At 42.6% G+C, this 27772-nt stretch overlaps 1 pseudogene; it reads right to left on the bottom strand.

The window, feature by feature from the left end:
- On the bottom strand, positions 1 to 27705 carry LOC133084758 (uncharacterized; annotated as a pseudogene).
- Between the last annotated feature and the right edge of the window lie 67 nt (positions 27706 to 27772).

Below are 27772 nucleotides of genomic sequence, written 5' to 3' on the forward strand. Positions count from 1 at the left end.
TCATCCTGGGCCCAATTCCTGCACCAGCACCTGGGACAGGACACCTGGGGAAGGAAAAGTAATGAGACACCCACTTCACAGACGTCACCCCATAATTCCACATTCCTCAAACCCTGGAGATGCTCACAGCTTGGAGATGGAATCAAAAGGAGGAATGACCAGAAGGATTTCATGTTCTTTTGGTTTAAATCTTTGACTTTCAGTGAATTATGTCAGTGAAGATGAGAACTCTGACTCTGAGTAGCACAGGTGTTGTGTTTTCGCCTTGAGCCCAGGTTGTGATGTGCAGGTGGGAAGCATGTTTCCATATAAAGATGGTCATGGCTGGTCCCCCTCTCTACAGGGCTCTGGAGGAGGGTGCTGGCTGAGATCCAGTGTGGACACAGCTTCTGTTCACTGACCACAGGTTCTCTCCTTTCAGAACAGGGGTATTTGGACAAAGGAGAGTCAGAGGGCAGGGGTGTGACAGTAAGCACAACAGGACTTACTTTCCCTCCCAGGGTTTCATGTGAAAACTTCCTGAGGACACATCTGATCCTAACGCCTAGAGCTGGGCATCTCTCACACTCCTCCTCTCGTCCTTTCCCGGCCACCTCTGGCCTCTTCCTCTGCCCCCTGCACACCTTCTCTGTATCTCTGTTCTAACCCTGAGTTGCTTGTTAAACAAGTGCTGTGCTCTTTCTTGTTGTCACACAACCAGCTTTACACATTTCATCACACTGTGTTGGCATTTTTATTGCAAATGTAGTGAACACTGTTCAATAGCACATGCTCTATTATTTTCTTGTTCTGTGTCGTAATTCATTATCTCACATTCTATGTCTACAACGCTTTACATAGCAAGACCCCACAATTTTTGGATATACTTTAAAACATCCTTCCTTGAAAATTTGAGTTTTGTTTGGTAAGAAAAATTGCACTGTAATTGTAATCCATTTTTATATTATTAATTTCCAACTTATACTCAAACCAATATAATGTGGACATTAATTTATCCATCAATCTTTCTTTGCCCTATTATGATTTCTAAAGACTGTTACAATAGGCACTTATATTTCCTTTTGAGGATGATCATCAGGTCAGCTCTTAAGAATGCATGATTTTTCCTTTCCAATATAATACTTACTTTTTCATATACATCTATCTGCTTCTGTATCATTTTTGTATTAGTAGGCTAGTGTGACCATTACAGAATAAAAGATTGTGCAGCTTAAAAAACAGAAATGTATTTCTCTCAGACCTGGATGCTACAACTCTAAGATCAAGGTGTCAACAGGTTTGGGTTCTTCTCAGGCCTTTCTCCTTTGCTTGCAGATGGACCTCCTCTCACTGACTCCTCAGATGGTCTTTTCTCTGTGTGTGTGTGTGTGTGTGTGTGTGCATCCCTGGTTTATTTGTGTGTTCAATATTTCTCTTCTTAAGTGTGACAAAGACCCTTTACCACACCTTAGTCAACAGGCTCCTTGAAAATCTCTTCTCAACTAGACTTGACCTGTGGACTTCTCTGTTTATATTTGCATGACCAGGTTTTGTCAAGAACACTGCTAATTCAGATTAATGAATATTCCCAACGCTTGAACTCTGATCACCCTCAATATTTGATCAAATCCATCAAACCTCCTATCACCCACATGATACCTGATCACCCTGGTCTCCCATTAGCAAGAATCATTTTGAGTCTATGTGACCAGAAGCCCTTTTGCCTGTATTTCTTCTGTTAGTAATTTTCAATCCACTCCACCCCACCCTCTTCTTGGCCATAAGCCCCCATTTGCAATGCTGTATTTGGAATTAAACCAAGTTTCCAAGGCTGCCTCAAATATGCAACAGTGTGCTTTGTCTTCATGTTTTGGATGAGATTTATATTGGAAACATGCATTTCAATCTCACAGCCCATGGCCATGTAACTCACGGATGAATGAAGCTAATCTGTCATGTATATTTTCTCCTAAGTCCACTCACAGCAATTTGTGTATAGGGACATTAGACTGTTCTTCAGCACTATGCCTGGGGTCACTTTAAACAATTACCAAAAATCACAGAAATGTGAAAAGCATACCACTAAGTTAACCCCCAAAAGTGCTTTTACATGATAGGAGTTGAACCCAGAAAAGAAAGTAACACTTTGACTGACCTCAGCTGGGAATGTGTTTGCGTTTTGGGTGATTCAAAGAACTGGCCACATTTTAAATGTCCGTGAATGACCACAAAATGACAGTATGTATTTTGAAGTGCTAATAAAAGTTAGCAAGTAAGTGAATTTGCAAATATGGAATCTGTGAATACTGAGGATCATTGTATATGCAGTATTGGGGCACTCTGGCATTAGAGTCTATAACACTCTCTGCTGCAGAATTCAAACTGTGCAGTTTGACTGAACGCAGGAAAGTATGTTTCTTCCTTTCACATGTCAAAAACAAAACAAAAATTAATAATGCTTAAAAATCTCATGTGCCTTCTCAGGATATTCACCAGTTTCGTGATTCAGGCTCACCGGGAAAATGATGGTGAGCCTCGGTCTTGTATTGAGATCCTTTGAGAAAAAGAAAAATAAAGCAGAAAAAACAACTTTAACTGCTGAGCATTACGTGTCTCTGTATGTGTGTGTTGGGGGTAGTGTGTATAAAATCACCCCTAGTTCAACCAAAATAATTAAAATTAAAGTATGTATATAGGCACACAAAATTTTCTGAGTGTGACATAAACCACAACAATGAAACATTAGGATACAGAACAGGGTCCCTGGTGGAGCTCCTGGGCAGGAAGAGGAAAGCACAGGTTCTAACAAGAATCCCCTCCCAGCCTCCCCCATGCACCTGCTCCTGGGGCTCAGCCCTGTACTTGTTGGGTCCTGTGCGCCCCCTGGTGGTCATGAGCTCACATGCAGGGAGGTTTGTGTCTGGGCTCACACTGACTTCCCCTCACTGTGTCTTTCGCACAGTAATACACGGCTGTGTCTTCAGTTGTCAGGCTGCTCAGCGATAAATAGGCTTGGCCCTTGGAGGTGTCCCTGGTGATGTTGAGCCGGGACTTAAGAGTTGGGTTATAATATGTGCCAACCCACATCACACCAACCCACTCCAGCCCCTTTCCTGGAGCCTGGCGGGCCCAGGTTACACCATAGCTGGTTAATGAGAATCCAGAGACAGTGCAGGTGAGGGAGAGGGTCTGTTAGGGCTTCACCAGGTTGGGTCCCGATTCCTACAGCTGCACCTGGGACAGGACACCTGTGCACAGAGAGAACCACGGTGACTCATGGGCTCAGATGCAGCTTCCCCATGTGTTCATGTCTGAATCCCTGAGACACTCACCTCTGGGAGCTGACACCAGAAAGAGGAAGAACCACAGTGGATTCATCTTCTTGCAGATGAGATTCATGAAGCCCAGAAAATCTCTTCAAGCATGAGGAGAAACCTGAATTTAAGTGAATTGGTACTTTGTTTTTATCTTGTGGCCTAAGGGAATATTTGTATATGGGAGGGGCCTTTTTATAAAAAGCATCAAGTAGTGAAGGGAGGTCCCTGTACCTGGGGCTCCCCCTGTGAGCAAGGTGCTGACTGTGCCCTCAGAGAACTCAGCCCCCACCTGGGGTCCCCCTCCCCATGCGCACGGTCCTTTGTCCAGGAATGAAATGATGCTTACAGGATGGTTAGGAAACCAGCTGTTCTCAAGGATCAATGGAAGATTTTGGGCATAGTCTTTAATCCCATAGAGACATATATCTTCACTTATAAAATACCCACCACACATTCAGGGTCCTACAAATTGTTAGACACAACCTCTCATGTTTTGCTTTCTGCATTAGCCCATGTTTACTTACTGGATATTCAAATATTGAAGACAAAACATATAAGAAATAGTCACTTTGAATTCAGACAAAGTGCCATTAGAGTCACTCGTTACCATAATTCACAAGAGAATTAGTGTCTGACTTAATTTGGGTGAGCACTTCTTAGCCTGAAACAGCTTAAATATTATCATGAGTTGCTGTGGAGGTGGATTTGTGCATAAGAACTAACCACGCAGTTTATTCTGTGGAAAAGGTAGTCATTTCTCTGAGATGGTCATGGTTCCCAGCATTGCTGACTTGGCCAGTAGCCTGTTCTGCTTTTTTCCTGTGCACAACTGAGTGTCTGCAGGAACATCATGAATCTCAGGACCCCTTCATTGAGGGTGGGCATTGAGGAATCCCCAAGGGCTACCAAGGACTAAGAACAGACAGCTCCTGGAAGCTCTCAGGACTCCAATATGCTGGGCAGGTGACCTGGTCACAGTGCACAGACTCACTTTTTCTAGAAGTGTTTATTTTTTATTCACTGTGTCATTGCCAGCGAAATTGGAACCCAGGGCACATAGTTCCCACAACACTGGGTGAGAGAACATGCATGATTCTTGGAAGTAAACCTTCCCAGTGAATGGCTTGCAGAGTATGAGGGTATCATGGTCAGAGGAAAGCCCCCACCTCAGGAAGCAGGCTCCCCTGTAAACTCCACCTGAGAGCAGCTTCCCCGAGTCCCTGGGTCACTGAGTCCTGGGACTGTGCCTGAGGTCATATAAGTAAGTGGTGTTGCAGAGCAGAGCACAGCTCCACCCTATCTCACTGTGGGCACTGAGGATGTGGCCTCACCATCTGTGTTTCAGTCTGCAAGGATATAAATTGGGGGTCAGTGTAGTAACAGCATGTCTGAAGATCACAGGTGGGTTTGCCAGGGGTGTTGAATGTTGTCATCATTGTCATCAGTGGTATTATCTCTCCTGGGCACCAGAAAAGACAAATGTGAGTCCCCATCTCTGACTGACACCCTTGTACATTTAGCACTGGTCCAACTCCTGCCCTGAGATGTCATACTTGTGGGTCTGGTGCAGGTCAGCCCTCTCTCAGCCCAGTGATCTCACCTGTACACTGACTGATGTAGAACCTGTTATCTTTGTGAAGATATTTCTTCCATACCATTTCTTAAACAGAGTCCTATATTGCTCTTTTTTCAATAATACTAGTAGAGTTAATTAAATAATAAAGAATCAGCCTGCCTGAATGTAGATAATAGGAAAGTCAACTAAAGCAGGATAGGCAAGAATCACAGGACAAGACTGGACCCTCTGGTCTGGACCTGAAAAGTGAGCTGAGATGCTTGCTGTGGGACAGGGCAGGGGAAGGGATGGCATCCAACACCTAGAACCAGGTGAGCCTATTATTCACCAGGTGGAAACAGGTCCTGTATTTGAACAGATGCACTAGCATCTGACCTGGCCTTCATGAGCTGGTGGACTGGAGGAGACCCATACAAATTCATGTTCACATAGAAGGACATATAACAGGTGCCTTTATGTTTCAGTGGTTGGGGATGTGTTGTTAGGGTCTATTTACCCCTAGGAAAAATGTGTTAGCTCATAAGCACTAAAAAAGTTATTTTGTCCTTTGTGGAGAAAATTGGAGGCAATTATCTCTGGAAACTAGATCATATTATGATGCTGGAGGGAATATCCATTAGAGATGACCAAGGTGGATGGTAAAAAGTAGTGGTGAGATTTAAGTCATATTCTTTTGCAGGTTACCAGTGATGGTCACACCCAGAGTGCCCGACCAGTGTGATGGGAGGGAGAAGAAAGATCATGGTGGGCTTCACGGTGAGCACGTGGACAGGTCCCTCTGATGGCCTCTGTATTTATCCTTATGAATGTTCCAGAGCATAAGCTCAGAATGGGGTGTGGACCTCAAGAGAGTTGAGGACAGATGCTTGAGGACATTTAACATCTTTGTTGGAATCACTGAGAAAAGAAGAAACATTAAATGTACTGGAAAACAGAAGTGTCCCCAGGTGATATTAGATTAGTTGCCTTAGATGTTGCTGAATATACAGGGATTCACTGTCCTCACATTTCATCCTATAGCTCCATGTAGAATCCAGTTTTAAATGTGAGGGACGTAGATGAAACTCATGTATTATGAGACAAAGTGGTGCCTAAGTTTAAGAGATATAAGCCAAAGCTATGGAAATGTGTTACTGAATTGTAGTTGTCAATCCTTCTCTAGAGCAGCATAAGTTGAAACTAATAATAATAGTTAAAAAAAAACAACATTGCTTTTGTTTTCAGCCTTGGCTAAAACCATAGAATCATTCAAGTAACAATCATTCACAGCTTCAGATTCATCACAGGTAAAAGTCAGGTTTAGAAAATGGTCATTCTAATTGAGGAAATCTCACTCTTCTCATCAAGGATCTGTGCCTCTGTGGACATGCAGCATAGTTCTTATCTGCAAGACAAGAGGGGTTGTCTCTTGGCACATGTCTGTTTTTCCCGGAGAGCATCTCTGAAGAAATACCCCCTCCATTTACCCATGCCATCCTTGTATCTGAAAAAGGCCTTTGTGTCTGCTGCCAAATGTTCACACATAAAGTTTCCCATCATTTAGGCAGTGAAAGTTCATTTAACTTCACTTTTCATTGAAGGAGGGACACCTAATAATTGTGAAGCTTGAAAATAAAACCACATACATTTGAAATTTATCCAAAGACAAGCCACAGATTGGAAGAAAATATTTGCAAATGACATATCTATTATATCTGATTGTTATGTAAAATATACCAAGAAGTCTTAATCTCAACACTAAGAAACAGAGAAGACTATTAAAATGGGTCAAAATCCTTAACAGACACCTCACCAAAAAGACACACAGTTTGCAAATAAGGCTATGGAGGAACATATGTCACAGGGACATGCAAATCAAAACAACAAGGGCAAATCCCTGCAAATTTACTAAAGTGGCCCAAATCAAGACACTGAGAACCTCAAACAGTGGGAGGATGTGGAGCAGCAGGGGGTCCATTTACTGCTAGTGCAGATGCAAAATGGGATGCACCTTGGGAGACATAGTGGTGGCTTCTTACAAAAGTAAACATAGTCATCATAAAAAAGAGCAATAGAATTAGCAGTGGTGGAGTTCCAAGATGGCGGAGCAGTAGGGGAAGTGGAGTTCCTCTCTCTCCATGGATGGATCAGGAACACATCTACAGGTGCAGCAATCCTCACAGAACACCCGCTGAACACTAGCAGAAGAGCTTGGACACTGGAAAGGACTATAAAGATCCACACATAACTGGGTAGGATGAAAGAAAGAAGGGAGAAGGAGGAGGAGAGGAAGCGGGATGGGACCTGCACCCCAGAGGGGGTGAGGGGCTGAAGCAGAAGACAGATTCCTGCAACTGGGGAAGCCCCCTCACCAATGGTGAAATCACTTGGGACAGAAAGGAAACATTTGAGGCAGTCAGAAGAGGGTGTAACTGCCGATCTGTGGCAGATGGGACAGAGTGAGAACTACACAGTCTGTGCCACAGCCCTACATGCCCCAGACTGGGATGTACGTTCACCAGTGCACATGGAGGCTGGGAGCTGGAGCAAGGGGATTAGAGAGCAAATCCAGGGCAAGGACTGCTATTGGCTGTGGGGAGATGGCCTGAGGGGACAGGAGGGAGGAAATCCACAACAGGGAATGCTTACGGAGGAAAACCAGACTGCCATGGAAGCAGGGCGCTCCTGCTGCGTCACACGCAGGGGGTGGAGCCACCATTGTAGCCTCTCTCTCCCTACATGCTGGCGCCTGCTGCTGGGCACTAGAAAAAGCATTGCCAGGGCTGGCCCTTGTGCAGCTTCCACTGGGCACTAGAAAAAGCCCTGCCAGAGCTGGCCCTCACACACCTGCCATGCGGCTCTCAAAAAGGACCCCACTAGGGCCATATATCTTGCAGTTATGGCTGCTGGCTTCCCTGTGCACATGGTGCTGCCAGGGCTCCTGGGATCCAAGCAGCTGTGCTACCTCTGCATCCTGGGGAGACCCAGGTGCTCCAGGGCAGCCTCAGGAGCAGAATCCTGTGGGTGACCCACATGCAGAGGTGGGGATAAACCACAGCTGAGCCCCAGGTGCCGGGCGACTAAGGAAGAGAATCAAAAACGTTTCCATCAGCTGCAGAAGCTGCAGATTAAATCCCAGTGATCAGCTAGGTAGATCCTACGTCTATGGAATGTCTGAATGGACAGTGAGTGTTCCCACAAATGAGCACGGTCTAGCTCTGGCAGCTGTGGACTTTGGGGGCAGCACACGTGGGAGTTGGGCCAGAGCAGAGTCTGAGCTGTCCCCACAGGGCCCACAGCAGGTCCACAGCCCAGCCCAGAGGCACTGGAGGGCCTCCTGCGGAGGCAGAGGTGGGCTGTGGCTCAGGGCAGGGGCAAGGACACTGAGAGATGAGGCCCTAGGAAAACATTATTATTACTATTATTTTTTATTATGTTTTTATTCATTTTGCTGTCGTTTCTGTTTTTTTTTTGTTTTGTCGTTTTTATTATTATTTTAATTTACTCTGGGGATATTTTTCGGTTTTTAACATATTTATTTATACATATATTTGTATATTTACTTTGTTTTTCTGTTGTTCTGTGTTTTTTCCCCCTTTTTAAAAAAATCATTTTTGTATATTTTGTTCTTTTTGCTTTACTCTTCAGTTGGCACTCTGCTTTGGTTTGTTTTTGTTTTGTGTTTCTGTTAGCTTTGTTTTTAATTGTTTGATTTCATTTTTTGGTTCTTTTGTTTGTCTGGTTGTTCTCATGCTTTTTGTTTGATTTTTTTTTTTGTTTCTATTGTGTGTGTGTGTGTTTCCTTGTTCTTGTTTTTGTTTGTTTGATTTTGGTTTAACCATTTGTCTGGGGTTTTTGTTTGTCTTTTTTTTTTTTTTAAATCTCCTATATTGCTGTGACTAGTGCCTTGTGGGGTTATGGTTCCCCAATCAGAATTTGGGCCTGAGCCTCTGGGGTGGAAGCACTGAGTCCAGGACACTGGACTGCCAGAGAATTCCTGGCTATAGGGAATACTAATTGGTGAGACCTCTCATGGAGGCCTCCATCCTAATCCAAGACCTGGCTGCACCCAACTGCCTGCACCCCCAGCACTGGTCACCTTATGCCAAACAGCAAACAAGACAGGAACACAAACCCACCCATCAGCAGACAGGCTGCATAAAGTCATTCTAAACTCACAGACACCCCAAAACACACCACCTGACATGGCCCTGCTCATCAGAGGGAAAAGACTCAGCTGTACCCACCAGAACACAGGCACCAGTCCCTCCCATCAGAGAGCTTATGCAAGCCACTGGACCAACCTCAACCACCAGGGGGCAGAGACCAGAAGCAAGAGGAACTAGAACACTGCAGCCTAGGGAAAGGAGACCTCAAATACTGTAAATTAGACAAAATGAGAAGACAGAGAAATATTTTACAGACAAAGGAGCAAGATAAAAACCCACAAGACCAAAAAAAAAAATGAAGAGGAAATAAGCAATCTACCTGAAAAAGTATTCAGAGTAATGATAGTAAAGATGATCCAAACTCTCAGAAATAGAATGGAGGCATGGATCAAGAAGATACAAGAAATGCTTAACAATGACTTAGAAGAACTAAAGAACTAAAGATAGATGCACCACAATGTTCATTGCAGCACCATTTACAATAGCCAGGACATGGAAGTAACCTAAATGTCCATCAGTAGATGAATGGATAAAGAAGATGTAACACATATATACAATGAAATATTACACAACCAGATAAAGGAACAAAATTGAGTTATTTGTAATGTGGTGGATGGACATAGAATCTGTCATACAGAGTGAAGTAAGTCAGAAAGAGAAAAACAAATACTGTATATAAACACATATATGTGGAATCTAGAAAAACTGTGCTGATGAACCTATTTGCAGGGCATGAACAGAGATGCTGACATAGAGAACGGACTTGTGGTCACAGTGGGGGAGGGGGAGGGTGGGGCAAATTGAGAGAGTAGCATTGACATATATACACTGCCATGTATAAAATAGATAGCTAGTGGGAATCTGTTGTATAGCACAGGGAGCTCAGCTCGATGCTTTGTGATGACCTAGAGGGGTGGGATGGGGGGGTGGGAGGGAGGCTCAAGAGGCGGGGATATATGTATACATATAGCTGATTCACTTTGTTGTACAGAAGAAACTAACACAGTATTGTAAAACAATTATACTCCAATGGAGGGGGAAAAAAAAAAGCAATAGTGCTCTTTTGCATGTACCTGAAAGAGAATAAAATTTAGGTCCAGGCAAAAACCTGCACACATTATTTACCTAGTTTTATTCATATTTGTCAAAATTTGGGAAAAACCAAGTAGCTCTTTCATAGGTCAATGACTTTATAAAATGTGTACTTTCAGACAATGGACACTTAATTGTCACACAAATTGGGAAGAAACCTCCAAGGGTGTGATGGAGATGCAAAGTAGAGATGCCAGAAGAACAAAACTGGCAAGATGATGTCAGGAGTGTGAAAGTGGCCCGTGAGGACTGAGGCTCCTAAGAGGTTGTGCAGGGTGAGGCTGAAGAGAAGACAACTTGGGTTTGTCAGGAGGGAAATTTCCCTCTCTGCCCCTCTTGAGTTCTTGAGGCTGGACTATTAATGAAGCTGACAAAAACAGATTAGCAGGAGAAAAAAAATACATTTCAAGCATGAGTATGTACATGCCATAAAAATGGGTCTAGAAGTGACCAAAGCAGGCAGCTTTTATATTTTTAGACAAAGATCCAATATTTGTGAGGAATTGACAGGACAAAGAAATGTATGCTTTGGTGGTCAATTAGTGAACAACCTAAACAGAGTTTCAGGGTGGCTAGTGCATTAAAGAAGGAACAAGGTTTGTTCATAGAAGCTCCCAGGCCTGAATTCCCCGTCCCTGGCGAGAAGAGTGTCCCTGTGTGACGGAGAGTGAGTCCAGCCGCTTGCTGCTCAAAAGCCAATAAAGAGGCAAAGCTGGTGGAAAGGAAAGTTTGCTTTTTATTGGATGCCTGCAACAGGGGAGGGGGAAGACTTCTGTCCAAAGGCCACTGCCCCCCAAACTGAGAATCAGTGGGAGGGGGCTGAGGGAGGGGGCTACATGCATAGCAGCAGAGTCAGCTCTGACAGTCATCTTGATATTGGTCATGCGGTGCTCTGACCGGTATCATCTTGATTGTTTAAGTACAGTTAACCTTCAGTTCCAGGGTCAGTTTCTTCTCATTTCTTTGGGGCCAGTTCCTGGAATTGTGGCAGCTTATGCCATGGCTACAGTCTGGTCATCATGCAGTTAACTTCTTCCTCCTGGAGGGAGTTTCAGTATCTACAAGACGGCTCACAGGACATGGACAAGAATATTATCTATAGCCATTGAGGAGGAACTAAAAGTCCTTGATTTGCTTAATGACTCAACTATTATTATTTAGTATTGTTGGACAGTTTTCCTTTCTTTCTGTATTTGCTCACTTCTTTGATTAAATTTATTCCTTGGCTAAAGTTTTTCCACAGACAAAAGGCAGGTAGAGGGCATGAGGTGCAGGACCATTTCACTTCCACTTCTAGATGCAGGAGAGCACCTTTCACATGGGAGGTTTATTTCTTGCTTAAGGGAGACAGGGAGGAAGGTCAGAATGTCCCTCTGCGTGGGCTCTTTCTTAAGTCACTTTAATTCATAACAATCAATATGCCATTGAGGCACATTTTAGGGTGGCCTACCCTGGGCCCAACACTCAGTGCCTGCTTTACTTTTTTTAAAATTTATTTGTATTTATTTATTTTGGTTGCGTTGGGTCTTCATTGCAGTGTGTGGGCTTTTCTCTGCTTGTGGTGAGCAGGGGCTACTCTTCGTTTCAGTGCACGGGCTTCTCATTGTGGTGGCTTCTCTTGTTGCAGAGCACGGGCTCTAGGCACATGGGCTTCTGTAGTTGTGGCACGCGGGCTCAGTAGTTGTGGCTCATGGGCTCTAGAGCGCAGGCTCAGTAGTTGTGGTGCAAGGGCTTAATTGCTCTGCAGCATGTGGGATCTTCCTGGACCAGGGCTCGAACCTTTGTCCCCTGCATTGGCAGGCGGATTCCTAACCATTGCACCAGCAGGGCAGTCCTGTGTTTTATTATTTTGTTTCTACATATGCACACAATGCGTTGTGATGTAGGTATTTATTTATCTGCGTCTTACAGATGTGAAGCTAAACTGTAGCCTGGATTTGGTAGGCAGTTTGCTGGAGACACACATCAGGGGACAGTGAGCCTGCCTATCCATTCCTGGGCTTCACCACACTGGACCTGGCCGCACCCTGCACGGGTATCTGGTCAGAGGTGGGCGTGCCTAGTGAGGCTGCAGGACTCTTTCTGGAATGAGAACATGTGTGATTTCCCTGCATTCTAGGTGCTCACCTAAGACACTGTGGTGAAGAAAGGAGCACAGATTTGTTTTCAGCAGTTTCTGAAAATTCATGTTATTATCCACCTGACTATAACATTTCCCTACCAACTACCTGTGTGTCTATTGGTAACAGCTTTGGTGATGAATATTTGACATAAAATAAACTGCGCAGCAGAACGAGATGCAGGTATTATCTAAGCGTATAGGGATTCTGTTGGACCTGGAAACAAGGAGCACACGTAGAAACACCCCCACCCACGTCCCCTCTAACTGGCATCATTCCCAGTGACCCAGTGAGGATCCGGTGCTGCTCAGCTCATTTATGCTTCTCATGCAAGAGGTTAGCAGGCAGGCAAAGAGCCACCATCCTGGCAGGGACAGCTGGTCTACCAGTAGGGCAGGGCTGAGATTTCACAATGAGGAATGAATAATATGTTCGACTCAACAAATACGCTATGATACTTCTGCAACTGCTGAATTTAGACAAGATTTAGAGAAGGGGAAACCTGAGTATCTAACTTTAAGTGACTCTCTGACTTTGTACCTAAGACATTTTCCCCCCGTATTTTGATAAGCCTTTCTAATTCAGAAACTGAATGTGTAAGAACAGAACCACAGTCCAGAGAGGTTCCCCTGGGAAAATTGCTATACGAGGAGCAAGCTCCAGATCCTGACAGGAAACCACCCTTAACTATGATCTGCATCTGCTACTGGGGCTGAAACACACAGTTGTGGGACCTGAGCACACTGCACATGCCCCCTCCTGTCTCCCTGCAGAGAGGTTTGTGTCTGGGCTCACACTGACTTCCCCTCACTGTGTGTCTCTCGCACAGTAATACACGGCCGTGTCCTCGGCTCTCAGGCTGTTCATTTGCAGATACAGCGTGTTCTTGGAATTGTATCTGGAGATGGTGAATCTGCCCTTCACAGAGTCTACATGGTGTGTGCTATCACCAGTATTAATAGGTGAGACCCACTCCAGCTCCTTCCCTGGAGCCTGGCGGACACAGACCATGTTATAGCTACTGAATGTGAATCCAGAGGTCACAGAGGAGAGTCACAGAGACCCCCCCAGGCTGCACCAGGCGTCCCCAAGACTCCACCAGCTTCAACTCACATTGGACACCTGCAAACACAAAGACATCCTGGTCAGGAAACTCTCACACTTGCAGTGATTCCCTCATTCATATTATCAGTATCTCTTTTTCTCCATAAATTACCTTGTAAAATAGCTACAAGGAAAACCCAGCTCAGCCCAAAATCTATGGTGAGTCATCTGTGTTCAGTCCTGACCCCCGAATAGGAGCACCTGGGAATCCTGGGGCTGGGGCTCCTCTCCCAGAGCTGCAGGGTCAGGGCTGGGCTGGTTTTCATCAGCAGAGGGAGGACATTATTTGCATGTTATCTGACTATACAGAAAACATGGGGGTGGTCTCTCTAGAGAGGGCAGTATCTGAGAGCAGAAGTTTGCGTACTGGCTGATTTGGAAACAAGGATACAATTTTACAGATGAAAAAGTACAAACAGAAGCACAGGTGGACGGGGCTACGTTTCGAAGAGCGAATGTCTGGTAAGAGTGGCCCCAGCAGTCTGGGCCTGTGCTCTTTACCATTCAACCTGATTGCTCCCAGAAACAACTTCAGGACACAGGGGGCATACCCAGTGAGGTATGCAGAACCCTCTTCCTGTAATGAGACTGGGCATGATTTTGCTGTATGTATTATTTAGTGTTTTCCTAGAGAATGTATAGAGAACCGGGGTTTACGCAGGTGCATTGGGGTCTGACGTTTCAGGAGGCATCATCTGTGTCTCTAAATGTCCTTCTCTATGCATGCATTTGGTTACTTGAACCATCGAGTTCTAGCTGACATATAATAAGCTGCACATATTTACCATGTACATTTTACAAGTATTGGCATTGTGTACAGCATGCAAACATCACCACAACCAAAATAATGACTACATCCTTCACCCCAGAATGTTTCCTGTTGTTCCTCTATAATTCCTCCCCGACTCCGTCCCTCTTCCCTCCCTGTACGCAGGCAATGCGTGTGTGTTGTGTGTGAATCAGGCAGGCACTGCTTATAGTGCTGAGTTGTACTCCGCAGCGTGAACGTTCCTCGATTTGCTTTTGTGTTCACCTTTGATGGTATCTGGAGGTTCCCTGTGACTGGTTATGTAAGTATAGTTGCTACACAGGAAGTGCACACCTTTCCAGCCCCACTTCCCAGATAAGCTTCCTGTCTCCATTAAGGGAGTGGGGGGGGGGGCGGTAAACTGTGAAGGCCTAGTGATGTTCATAACAAAGTACAGACTCAGTAAGAGAAAGCTCATCCATAGGACAATAGATGCCTCACCTGTCCCCACACCTCTCCTGTACCATCAGGTGTCTTCTACAAAAGAGGGCAAAAAAATCAAGGAAAGGCATGCATCTCACTCCTTATTTAAGAAGTCTCTAAGGAAACCCAGAGTAAACAAAGGAGACAAAAGCAAGGACATTAGAGGAAATGTTACTGCCAAAAAGTCTTTTCTTTTCATCGTTTTTACAGTGAGTTTGAAAGAGACAAGGTTTTAAATTTTAATGCCAATATCTCAACATTTCTTTCATGGATCATGCTTTTGTACTATCTCACTTGTTTCTGACATTGCATTTTTCTTTAAAAACCTATTTTAAGCTGCAGAACTCCCTTTCAGCTGCATTTAGGTCTTTACCATCACTACTGAGATTCATTATTGAGCCTCAGTGTGTCTGGCACTTGGTGGAGGATCTGGGAAGAGTGAGAGGGGTTCTCACTCCTTGGAGCTAGGACAGACTTAGTGAGAATTTGGACAGTAGGAAAGAGAGGGCAATGTTGAGGTGGGTTTCCTGGGACAAGAGAGTGTGGGCAGGGGTCAGGTCTCTGTCTGACGGGTTCACATTTTCTGTAAGTGTTCTCTTTCTGGAAGTTGACATATTAGAACATGGCCCCAGGAACTGCTTTTAGAGACCTGCCCAGAACCTGACCCAGCAGTGCTGTGATTGGAATATGTCCCTTTGCTTATCATCCTGCCTGATTCACATGGAAATCTGAGAGCTAAATCCCTCAGGTGGGCTGCTTCTCCATCTAGGAGACTCAGGATGAATACAGATGAGGGCAACCCCTGATCATCAGTGTCCACCCCAGTGGATGACCAGTGAGAAGTTAAAGTGTATCAGAGAGGACAAGGACCCTTTGAGGAAGATGTCCTGAGGGGGATCCTCATTAATGCTGGAGTCAGTGTGTGCCAGTCCGAGGGCAGAGAACATGACTTGAGCTCACGGAGTGGCTGGATTGTGTTGGTGTTTCTCAGAGATCATAAGAATCCTCGAAATATTCTGTTTGTCAGTATAATAAAACAATTAGGAACTGAAAGTAAGTTTCCCTAGTCATAGGTGATATCTCATGTCCAAATACACAATGTTAGCTCCTCATTTGGTTGCTACAGTAAAAATATAAAAGAAAAGCTAGGAAAACAGAACCAGAAATGTGCCTGGGGACATTTACAGCTCTTATTTATTTATCATTTTTTTAAAATGTGTTATACCTGCTTTACACTGCTGTGCTAGTTTCTGCTGTACGACATCGTGAATCAGCAATATGTATACCTATATCCCCTCCCCCTTGGACCTCTCTCTCACAACCTTCATCCCACCCATTTATGTCATCACAGAGCACCGAGCTGAGATCCCTGTGCTATACAGCAGGTTCCCACTAGCTATCAATTTTACACATGGTAGTGTATATATTTCAATACTAATCTCCCAATTAATTTCACCCCCTTCCCCCCATGTCCACACATGTGTTTTCTACATCTGCATCTCCATTCCTGCCATGCAAATTGGTTCTTCTGTATATTTCTAGATTCCACAGATATGCATTAATATACAATATTCGTTTTTCCCTTCTGACTTACCTCACTCTGTATGACAGACTCTAGATCCATCTACCTCTCTACAAATGACCCAATTTTGTGCCTTTTCATGGCTGAGTAATATCCCATTTTATATATATATACCACATCTTCTTTATCCATTCATCTTTTGATGGACATTTAGGTTGCTTCAATGTCCTGGCTATTGTAAATAATGCTGCATTGAACATTGGGTTACATGTATCATTTTTATTATGGTTTTCTCAGGGTATATGCCCAGTATTGAGTTGCTGGGCCATATGGTAGTTCCATTTTTAGTTTTTGAAAGGAAGCTCCATAGTGCCTGTATCAATTTCCATTCCCACCAACAGTGCAAAAGGGTTCCCTTTTCTCCACACCCTCTCCAGCATTCATTGTTTGTAGATTTTTTTTTGATGAAGGCCATTTTGATAAGTGTGAGGTGATACCTCATTGTGGTTTTGATTACAGTTCTCTGATAATTAGTGATGTTTAGCATGTTTTCATGTACCTCATGGTGATCTATATGTCTTCCTTGGAGAACTATTTATGCCTTCCACCCATTTTTTGATTGGGTTTTTTTTTTTTTTGATATTTACCTGCATGTGTTTTTTGTATATTTTGGAGATTAATCCTATGCCAGTTGCTTCATTTGCAAATATTTCTGCCATTCTGTGGGTTGTCTTTTCATCTCGTTTATGGTTTTCTTTGCAGTCCAAAAGCTTTTAAGTTTAGTTAGGTCCCATTTGTTTATTTTTGCTTTTATTTTCATTAGTCTAGGAGGTGGGTCAAAAAAGATCTTGCTGTGATTTATGTCAAAGAGTGTTTTTCCTATGTTTTCCTCTAAGAATTTTATAGTGTCCGTTCTTACATTTAGATCTTTAATCCATTTTGAGTTTGTTTTTTTTTAAGCACTTTTTAAAATTTTTTATTTTATTTATTTATTTATTTTTGGCTGTGTTGGATCTGTTGCTGCGTGTTTTCTCTAGTCGTGGCTAGTGGGATTTGCTCTTCATTGTGGTGTGAGGGCTTCTCATTGTGGTGGCTTCTCTTGTGGAGTATGGTCTTTAGGCATGCGGGCTTCAGAAGTTGTGGCACACAGGCTTAGTTGCTCTGCAGCAGGTGGGTTTTTCCCGAACCAGGGCTCAAACCTGTGTCCCCTGCATTGACATGTGGATTCTTAACCACTGCACCACAAGAGAAGTCCCTTGAGTTTATCTTTGTGTATGGTGTTAGGTAGTGTTCTAATTTCATTTTTCTACATATAGCTGTCCAGGTTTCCCAGCACCACTTATTGAAGAGACTGTCTTTTCTCCATTGTATATTCTTGTCTTCCTTGTCATAGATTAGATGTCCATAGGTGTGTGGGTTTATCTCTGGGCTTTCTATCCTGTTCCATTGATCTATATTTCTTTTTTTGTGCCAGTACCATACTATCTTGATTACTGTAGCTTTGTAGTATAGTTTGAAATCAGGTAGACTGATTCCTCCAGCTCCCTTTTTCTTTCTCAAGATTGTTTTGGCTATACGGGGTCTTTTGTGTTTCCATACAAATTAAAAAATTTTTGTTTTAATTCTATGAAAAATGTTCTTGGTAATTTGATAGGGATTGTATTGAATCTGTTGATTGCTTTGGGTAGTGTAGTCATTTTCACAATATTGAGTCCTCCAATCCAAGAACATGGTATATCTCTCCATCTGTTTGTATCATCTTTGATTTCTCTCATCAGTGTTTTAGAGTTTTCTGCACACAGCTCTTTTGTCTGCTTAGGTAGGTTCACTCCTAGGTATTTTATTCTTTTTGTTCCAGTGGTAAATGGGATTGTTTCCTTAATTTCTCTTTCTGATCTTTCATTGTTAGTGTATGGGAATGCCAGAGATTTCTGTGCATTAATTTTGTATCCTGCAATTTTACCAAATTCATTGATGAACTCTTATAGTTTTCTCGTGGCATCTTTAGGATTTTCTATATATGGTATCATGTCATCTCTAAACAGTGAGAGTTTTACTTCTCTTTTCCAATTTCGATTGCTTTTTTTTTTTCTTCTTCTTTTCAGATATTCATGGAGAGGACTTCCAAAACCATGTTGAATAATAGTGGTGAGAGTGGATATCCTTGTCTTGTTCCTGATCTTAGTGGAAATGCTTTCAGTTTTTTACCATTGAGAATGACGTTTCCTGTGGGCTTGTCATATATGGCCTTTATTATGTCAAGATAGGTTCTCTGTATGCCCACTTTCTGGAGAGTTTGTATGATAAAATGGGGCTGAATTTTGTCAAAGCTTTTTCTGCATGTATTGAGATGATCATAAGTTTTTATTCTTTAATTTGTTAATATGATGTATCACATTGATTTGTTTTTGTATATTGAAGAATCCTTGCATTCCTGGGATAAATCTCACTTGATCATAGTGTTTAATCCTTTTAATGTGTTGTTGGATTTGGTTTGCTAGGATTTTGTTGAGGATTTTTGCATCTATGTTCATCAGTGATATTGGTGTGTAATTTTCTCTTTTTTTGTATTATCTTTGTCTGATTTTGTTATCAGGGTGATGGTAGCCTCATAGTATGAGCTTGGCAGTGTTCCTCTCTCTGCAATTTTTTGGAAGAGTTTGAGAAGGATAGGTGTTAGCTCTTCTCTAAATGTTTGATAGAATTCGCCTGTGAAGCCATCTGGTCCTGGACTTTTGTTTGTTCAAATATAATTTAGTTTAGTTTCAATTTCATTACTTGTGACTGGTCTGTTTATGTTTTCTATTTCTTCGTGGTTCTGTCTTTGAAGCTTGTATTCTTCTAAGAATTTGTCAATTTCTTCCAAGTTGTTCATTTTATTGGCATATAGTTGCTTGCAGTCGTCTATAATGATCCTTTGTATTTCTGTGAGATCAGTTGTAATTTCTTTTTTATCATTTCTAATTTTACTGATTTGAATCCTCTCTCTTTTTAATTTTTCTTGACGAGTCTGGCTAAATGTTTATCAATTAAAAAAAAAATCTTCTCAAAGAACCAACTTTTAGTTTCATTGGCTTTTGCTATTTTTTTCTTTGCTTCTCTTCCATTTATTTCTGCTTTGATTTTTATGATTTCTTACCTTCTACTAACTTTGGGTTTTGTTTGTTCTTCTTTCTCTAGTTGCTTTAGGTGTAAGTTTATATTTTCAAGTTGAGATTTTCCTTGTTTTTGAGGTAGGATTGAATTGCTATAAACTTCCCTCTTAGAACTGCTTTTGCTGCATCCCATAGGTTTTGGGTCATCGTGGTTTCGTTGTCATTTGTTTCTATGAATTTTTTGATTTCCTCTTTGATTTCATCAGTGATCTCTTGGTTGTTTAGTAGCATATAGTTTAGCCTCTATGTGTTTGTATTTTTTACATTTTTTTCCTGTAATTGATTTCTAATCTCATAGTGTTTTGGTCAGAAAAGATGACTGAAACGATTCTAATTTTCTTCAATTTACCAAGGATTAATTTGCGACCCAAGGTGTGATCTATCCTGGAGAATGTTCCATGTGCACTGGAGAAGAATGTGTATTCTGCTACTTTCGGGTGGAATGTCCTATAAATATCAATTAAGTCTTTTTGTTCTCTTGTGTCATTTAAAGCTTGTGTTTCCTTATTTATTTTCTGTCTGGATGATCTGTCCACTGGTGTAAGTGAGGTGTTCAAGTCCCCCACTATTACTGTGTTACTGTTGATTTCCCCATTTTTGGCTGTTAGCATTTGCCTTATGTATTGAGGTGCTCCTATGTTGGGTGCATAAATAATTAAAATTGTTATATCTTCTTCTTGGATTAGTCCCTTGATCATTATGTAGTGTCCTTCCTTGTCTCTTGTAACAGTCTTCGTTTTAAAGTCTATTTTATCTGATATGAGTATTGCTACACCAGCTTTCTTTTGATTTCCACTTGCATGAAATATCTTTTCCATCCCCTCACTTTTAGTCTGTATCTGTCCCTAGGTCTGAAGTGGGTCTCTTGTAGGCAGCATATATATGGGTGTTGTTTTTGTAGCCATTCAACCAGTCTGTGCCTTTTGGTTGGATCATTTAATGCCTTTACATTCTAGGTAATTATCAATAAGTATGTTCCAAATACCATTTTCTTAATTGTTTTGGGTTTGTTTTTTGGGTGTTTTTCTTCTCTTGTGTATCCCTCCTAGGGAAGTTCCTTTAGCATTTGTTGTAAAGCTGGTTTGGTGGTGCTGAATTCTCTTAGTTTTTGCTTGTCTGTAAAGCTTTTGATTTGCTTGTCAAATATGAATGAGACCCTTGCTGGAAAGAATAATCTTGGTTGTAGGTTCTTCCTTTTCATCAATTTAAATGTATCCTGCCACTCCTTTCTGGCCTGCAGTGTTTCTGCTGAAAAATCTGCTGATAACCTCATGGTGATTCCTTTGTATGTTATTTGTTGTTTTTCCCTTGCTATTTTAATATTTTTTCTTTGAATTTAATTTTTGTTAGTTTGATTACTATGTGTCTCAGCATCTTACTCCTTGCATTTATCCTGTATGGGACTCTCTGCACTTCCTGGACTTGGGTGGCTATTTCCTTTCCCATGTTAGGGAAGTTTTCAAGTATAATCTTTTCAAATATTTTCGCAGACCCTTCCTCTCTCTCGTTCTTCTGGGAACTCTATACTTCAAATATTGGTGTGTTTAATGTTGTTCCAGAGGTCTCTGAGACTGTCTTCATTTCTCTTCATTCTTTTTTCTTTATTCTGCTCCTTGGCAGTTATTTCCACCATTCTTTCTTCCAGCTCACTTCGTTCTTCTGCCTCAGTTATTCTGCTGTTGATTCCTTCTGGAGTATTTTTCATTTCAGTATTGTTCATCATTGTTTGTTTGTTCTTTAGTTCTTCTAGGTGCTTGTTAAACATGTCTTGTATTTTCTCAATCTGTGCCTCCATTCTATTTCTGAGATTTTGGATCATCTTTACTATCATTACTCTGAATTTTTCTTCAGGTGGGTTTCCTGTTTCCTGTTCATTTATTTGGCCTTACAGGTCTTTACCTTGCTCCTTCATCTGTTACATATTTTTTTGTCAACTCATTTTTTTTTATGGATGGGGCTGTGTTTCTGTCTTGCTGGTTGTTTGTCCTTAGGCATCTAGCACTGGAGTTTGCAGGAAGTTGTGTGGAGCTTCGTCTTGGTGCCGAGATGAGGACCTCCAGGAGGGCTTACACCAATTAATATTTCTTGGCAACAAACAAAAATGTACAGAACAATAACAAAGAATAGCAATAAAAGAAAATTAGAAAAATAAAAAATATATTTAAAAAAAAGAAACAGCAACAACAAAGCAACAAAAAACCACAACAGAAAAAAAAAAAAAAAAAAAAAGCCGGAAGAGGCCCTGGTGGGGTGGGTCTTAGGCTTAGGATGAGTGACGCTGGAGGGGGTCCTGGAGGCGGAGTTTCAGGCCTGGGATCCCAGCAGGCTCTCTGGTACCCGAGTGGGCAGGGGAGATGCTGACTGGTTTCCCCTCAGATCCCTGGAAGTTCTTTTCTGGTCTCTGCTGACCCCCTTGCTGTGACTGTGCCTCTCTGAGCATGCAATACCCTCCTCTCACCAGCCGCCCCTCAGGACCTCCAGTCCCACCTTGCCTCTACTTTTCCTCCCCACCTTCTTCCCCCCCTTACGTCCTAACCTTTGTGCGGGGATTCTTCCCATCCCCTTTGGTGTCCGAGGTCCCCCACCAGCACCCAGCAGGTGTCCTAGTTGTGTGGAGACATAAACTCCATGTCCTCCTAATCCACCATCTTTGCTGAGAGCTTTTTAAAAAAATCACTGATGCCCAACAGGAAACCTCTTCCTTAACCCCTTGTGTATTTGCTCTTAGGGTTGAACTTGTGCTGTTTCATCTTGAGCATCCCCTGGAAGTCCTGAAAACCCCCTGCAGCCTAGCCCCTTCTGTGTCCCTGCAGGGAGGTTTTTATCTGGGCTTGGAAGAATTTCCCTCACTGTGTCTCTTGCACAGTAACACAAGTCCTTTCTCTTGGTGGTCACATAGCTCAGACGCAGGGAGAACTGGTTCTTGGATGTGTCTCCAGATATGGAGGTGCTACTCGTGAGAGATGGAGTGTAGTAAGTGCTGCCACCAGAATTTGTACATTTCCTCCATTCCAGCCTCATCACTGGGAGCTCGAGGATCCAGCCCCAACCATAAATAGTGGTTATGGAGTAACTATCACACTCAACATTTCTCAGCCAGCCTCCTCCATTCTGATGCAGTCCTCACTTCACAGACATTCCTGGAAGTTTCTTGCTTATAAGAGAGACTGTGGCCAACAAGAAGTGTGCAAGAGATGAGAGGACATGAATTTTAGCACTGTGTTCCTGATTGGGAGGGGATATGCATATTGGTGAAGATCTAGTAGTTTGTGCACAATGTATCTGCCACAAATGTGCATCTCAGTGATCTGCTGAGTAAGTTACAGGAGAATAAACATAAAGTACCATGGAGGTTAAGACCTTTGGTGACCTAAACCTAAAATGCTTTTATTGGGAATAAACAGAGAATTGCAATTTGGGGTCTGCAACCATGCTGAGCCACATGCAAATCCCCAGGAATAATGTAGAAGAGAATGTGTTTATTGAAGGCAAAGGGAAGTTTTGAGAGCTATAGCATACTGAGTGTCCATGGGTTTTCTTTGGTAGAGTTGTGACAGTCTCTCATTGACTGAGCTCTTGTTAGGAAAATAGATGCATCTTCCTTCCTCCTGTTGGACTCTGCTATCATTCTTGGGTATGAAATCTCCCCCCTTATGGCCTCCTAACTATATTTAATTGAAGGTTTTGCTTCTCTCTCTCTCTCTCTCTTTTTGTTTTTTTTGATCCAGATGATTCTCTGAACACATCACTGATCAATAGTAAAGTTTTCCAGTTTCAGTGGCTTCTTGATTCTCAATGCCAGTAAGGACCTTTCCTGGTTGTCATGTCTCATGTCAGAAAAAAGTGCACGGATTGGAAATCTGTTGGAGAACATCTAGTTGTTTCTGTGACAATACATCTTGACTATATTGGTTTGGTTTGAAAAATTACTATTAAATGTACTTTAGACATAAAAAATAAAACTTCAGATATATTCTTCCTATGTTTTAAATACTTCAGTTAACCATGGGCTAAACTATGATTCTAAAGTAAAATTCTCAAATTATCTATACGAGTACAGGTGGGAAGTTGTAAGTATTAAAAGAGTCGGGTCAGCCTTGGCACAGCCTTGTTCCTGGGGACTCAGGTCAGACGCAAACAGAACTGGGCTTCAGGTTCTAAAATCCATGCAAACCATGCATAGTTCCCTCCCCATTCCTGGGTCTCTCCCAATCCCTCCCCCCCCCCATTCTTTTGTAAGCTCCATGTTTAGGTCCCCTCTGCCCACATCCCAAGTATACACGTAGGAGATTGTTTAATGGTGTCTCTGAGTGCACAGAAATCCATAGGTTTTTTGTTTTTTTCATTTTCCTATTTAGTTAGAATAATTTTAGCACAGCAAATATGCCTTCTACAGGGAAATATTTATACACAATTTGACCAGTTATAAAGTTTTAAATCAGAGTACCTCACCATTATTGACTATGTGCCCAGATACTCACGTGCTGTTGGTGCTGTCCTGTGCATTGTAGGATGTCTGGCAGTATCAATGGACTCTCCAACTAGATTACTAGGTACCTATAGCACCTCCCCCAGTCGTTACAAACCAGCCTATCTTCAAACGTTGCCAAATGTTATCTGAAGGACAAAATAACTCCAGTGATATATTGACATAAATTTCCAAATATACAACATTACTCCTACTCAAGAGAAAGTTATTTCATGAAAAAGGACTGGGTTGGACACTTCAGAATAAGACGACTTGCAGAGTTTTATGAGAGTGGAGGGAAGATTTGAAGTTCAACAGAAGAACCATTCATGCTATTAAATGTTTATAAATTGTAAACTTTATGTACAAGCTTATAAACTTTGCTTATTTGTTATTAGACAATTAATAACTTGTATGGTAACCTAAATTTAAAAGCAAGTTGCTATGAAGAAGAATTTCTGTGCAGCTGGTTCTAAGATAGATGGGAAAACAAAGACATACCTAACTCCATGAATAAAAAACTCTCAAGTTCAGAGATAAGAACGTTCCCTGGAATCATTATGGATGAGGCTTCCAGTGAGGGAAATAATAATAATAATCCAGTGGAGAATCCACAGCTTCTGAGAGAAAACCCCTCCATATCTTCCTCTGCACCTGTTCTGAAATATGTTCGCTGGATTTCCTGGAGAACCTCAGCATTCTCTGATGATATTGAGCACCGTCTGGGAGGTCCTGAGTGCCCCCTGCAGCCCACCCTGTCCACTTGCAGGGAGGTGTGTGTCTGGACTCACACTGACTTCCCCTCACTGTGTGTAACACAGTAAAACATGGTTGTGTCCTCAGATATCACGGAGCTGATCTGCAGGGAGAACTGGTTCTCTGATGTGTCTCTGGAGATGGAGTGTAATTTTTGGAGAGGCTGGTTGCACACTGTGCTTTGCACAGACCCAAAGCACCTCAGATGACTCAGTCCTTTCCCTTGGGGCTGATGGATCCAGTCCCTGCAGTAAGTACTGTTTGTGATGGAGAATCCGGAGACAGCAGGTGAGGGAGAGGGTCTTCAATAGTCCTGGGCCCAAAACCTGCACCAGCACCTGGGACAGGACACCTAGGGAAGGAGAAACAATGAGACACCCGCTTCACAGTCATTACCCCATAATTCCACCTTCCTAACACCAAGAAGATGCTCACAGCTGAGAGATGCCAGCAAGAGGAGGAATGACCAGAAGGATTTCATGTTCTTTTGGTTTCTAACTTTGACTTTCAGAGAATTACAGCAGTGAAGATAAGAACTCTGAGCCTGAATTTGTCTAGGACCCCTTGACCATACATTAGTCAGGCTTTTTGAAGTGCTTTTCTCAACTAGGTCTTGACCCGTGGGTTTTTGTGTCCATCTTTGTCTAGTTTTATCAAGACACCTGCTAAATCAGATTAGTGAGAATTCTTACCATTGAACTCTGTTCACCGTCAATATTTGATTCCATTCAGTGAACCTGCTATCTCCCATGTGATATCTGATTATCCTGGCCTCCTTTTTTTTTTTTTTTTAAACATCTTTATTGAACTATAATTGCTTAACAATGGTGTGTTAGTTTCTGCTTTATAACAAAGTGAATCAGTTATACATATACATATGTTCCCATATCTCTTCCCTCTTGCATCTCCCTCCCTCCCACCCTCCCTATCCCACCCCTCTAGGTGGTCACAAAGCACCGAGCTGATCTCCCTGTGCTATGCGGCTGCTTCCCACTAGCTATCTATTTTACATTTGGTAGTGTATATATGTCCATGACACTCTCTCACCCTGTCACATCTCACCCCTCCCCCTCCCCATATCCTCAAGTCCATTCTCTAGTAGGTCTGTGTCTTTATTCCCGTCTTGCCACTAGGTTCTTCATGACCTTTTTTTTTTTTCCCTTAGATTCCATATATATGTGTTAGCATACTGTATTTCTTTTTCTCTTTCTGACTTACTTCACTCTGTATGACAGACTCTAACTCCATCCACCTCATTACAAAACCTCCATTTCATTTCTTTTTATGGCTGAGTAATATTCCATTGTATATATGTGCCACATCTTCTTTATCCATTCATCCGATGATGGACACCTAGGTTGCTTCCATGTCCTGGCTATTGTAAACAGAGCTGCAATGAATATTTTGGTACATGACTCTTTCTGAATTATGGTTTTCTCAGGGTATATGCCCAGTAGTGGGATTGCTGGGTCGTATGGTAGTTCTATTTTTAGTTTTTTAAGGAACCTCCATACTGTTCTCCATAGTGGCTGTATCAATTTACATTCCCACCAACAGTGCAAGAGTGTTCCCTTTTCTCCACACCCTCTCCAGCATTTTTTGTTTCTAGATTTTTTTGATGATGCTGGCCTCCTTTTAACAATAATTCTCTGGACACAGTCTAGCCATCCAGTCAACCTCACCATCTTCTTGGCCATAAATCTCCATTTTACCATCTATATTTGAAATTGAGCCAAGGTTCCAAGGCTACTTCAAATACCAAAAGTGAGATGTGCATTCTTATTTTTGATAGTATTTATATTTGAAACATTAATATCAAGCTCACACCCCCAGTAGTATAATTCATACCTGAATGAAGCTTATCTGTTGTAGATATTTTCTACTTAAGTCAGCTCACAGCATTTTGTGCTTAGGGACACTTGTACCTCAGGAGTACACATGGGGCCATTTTAACAGGGATATTGTCAACTAATAGGATAAAAGTATTAAAAATATGGCACTAAGTTGACCACAAAAGAGACTCATTTGCATAATAGGAGTTGAAACAAGATGGCAGAGCCTTGACTGACCTCAGGTGGGAATGTGTGTGTGTTGGGTGCTTCAACTACTGACCACAGTGTAAATGTCCATGAATGACCATAAATACAACAGCAGTGTTCCTTTTGGGCTGCAGAAAAATTCTACTGAGGATGTGAATTTACAAATATGGAACCCGTGAATGAAGATCATTGCATATGCAGTATTGGGGCTCTCTTCCATTAGAGTCTATTACACAACATGCTGAGGGATTCAGACTCTGTGCCTATTGACAGAAACTTGGAAGGTGTGGCTCTTCCTTACATCCGTGCAAAAACAAAGAAGAATAACACTTTACACATGTTTTACAGTTGCCTGTCCCTTCTCAGGACATTCACCAATTTCAAGAACTTCAGACTCACCTTGATAAGAATGGTGCTGTTGGAGCTTCTTTGAGAAAAAGAAAAAAATATACTTAATTCCTGAGTAAAAATATTATTTTCTGAAAGCAACATAAGCCACAACAAGAAAAAATAGAATATTGCAGATGGTCTCTAGTAGACTGATGGACAGGAAAATGCATCCAGGGGTTCCAAATATTGGGTTCTAAAAACCCAAATGAACTTTTCGACCAATCCAATACAAACACTTCCCAGCCCCCTCTGCACCTGCTCCTGGGCTCAGCCCTGTACTTGGTGAGTCCAGAGTGACACCTGGTCGTTATGAGCCCTGGTGCCAGGAGGTTTGTGTCCAGGCTCACACTGACTTCCTCTCACTGTGTCTCTCGCACAGTAATACACGGCCGTGTCCTCGGTGGTCACAGAGCTCAGCTGTGGGGAGAACTGATTTTTGGACGTGTCTCTGGAGATGGAGATGCGGCTCCTGAATGATGGGCTGTAGTGAGTGCTACCATCATACCCTATGTACCCTATCCACTCTAGTCCTTTCCCTGGGGGCTGGCGGATCCAGCTCCAGTAGTAACTACTGGTTGTGATGGAGAATCCAGAGACAGCACAGGTGAGGGTGAGGGTCTGTGAGGGCTTCATCAGGCCTGGGCCTCGCTGTTGCAGCTGCACCTGGGAGAGGACACCTGGGACAAGGAGAATCAGTCCCTGTCAGTCACCTGCAGTCACAACCATCCCCACAGACCCATGTCTGACACCTGAGACACTCACCTTGGGGACCTGTCACCAGGCAGAGAAGAAGACCCAACAGCCTCATCTTCTTGTAGACCACAGCTCTGCCTTCCTCAGAGACCTCAGCCCTGTCTGAGGAGAGAGCTATGGGC

Source organism: Eubalaena glacialis, chromosome 2 (assembly GCF_028564815.1).
Source record: "Eubalaena glacialis isolate mEubGla1 chromosome 2, mEubGla1.1.hap2.+ XY, whole genome shotgun sequence".
Classification (NCBI taxonomy): domain Eukaryota; kingdom Metazoa; phylum Chordata; class Mammalia; order Artiodactyla; family Balaenidae; genus Eubalaena; species Eubalaena glacialis.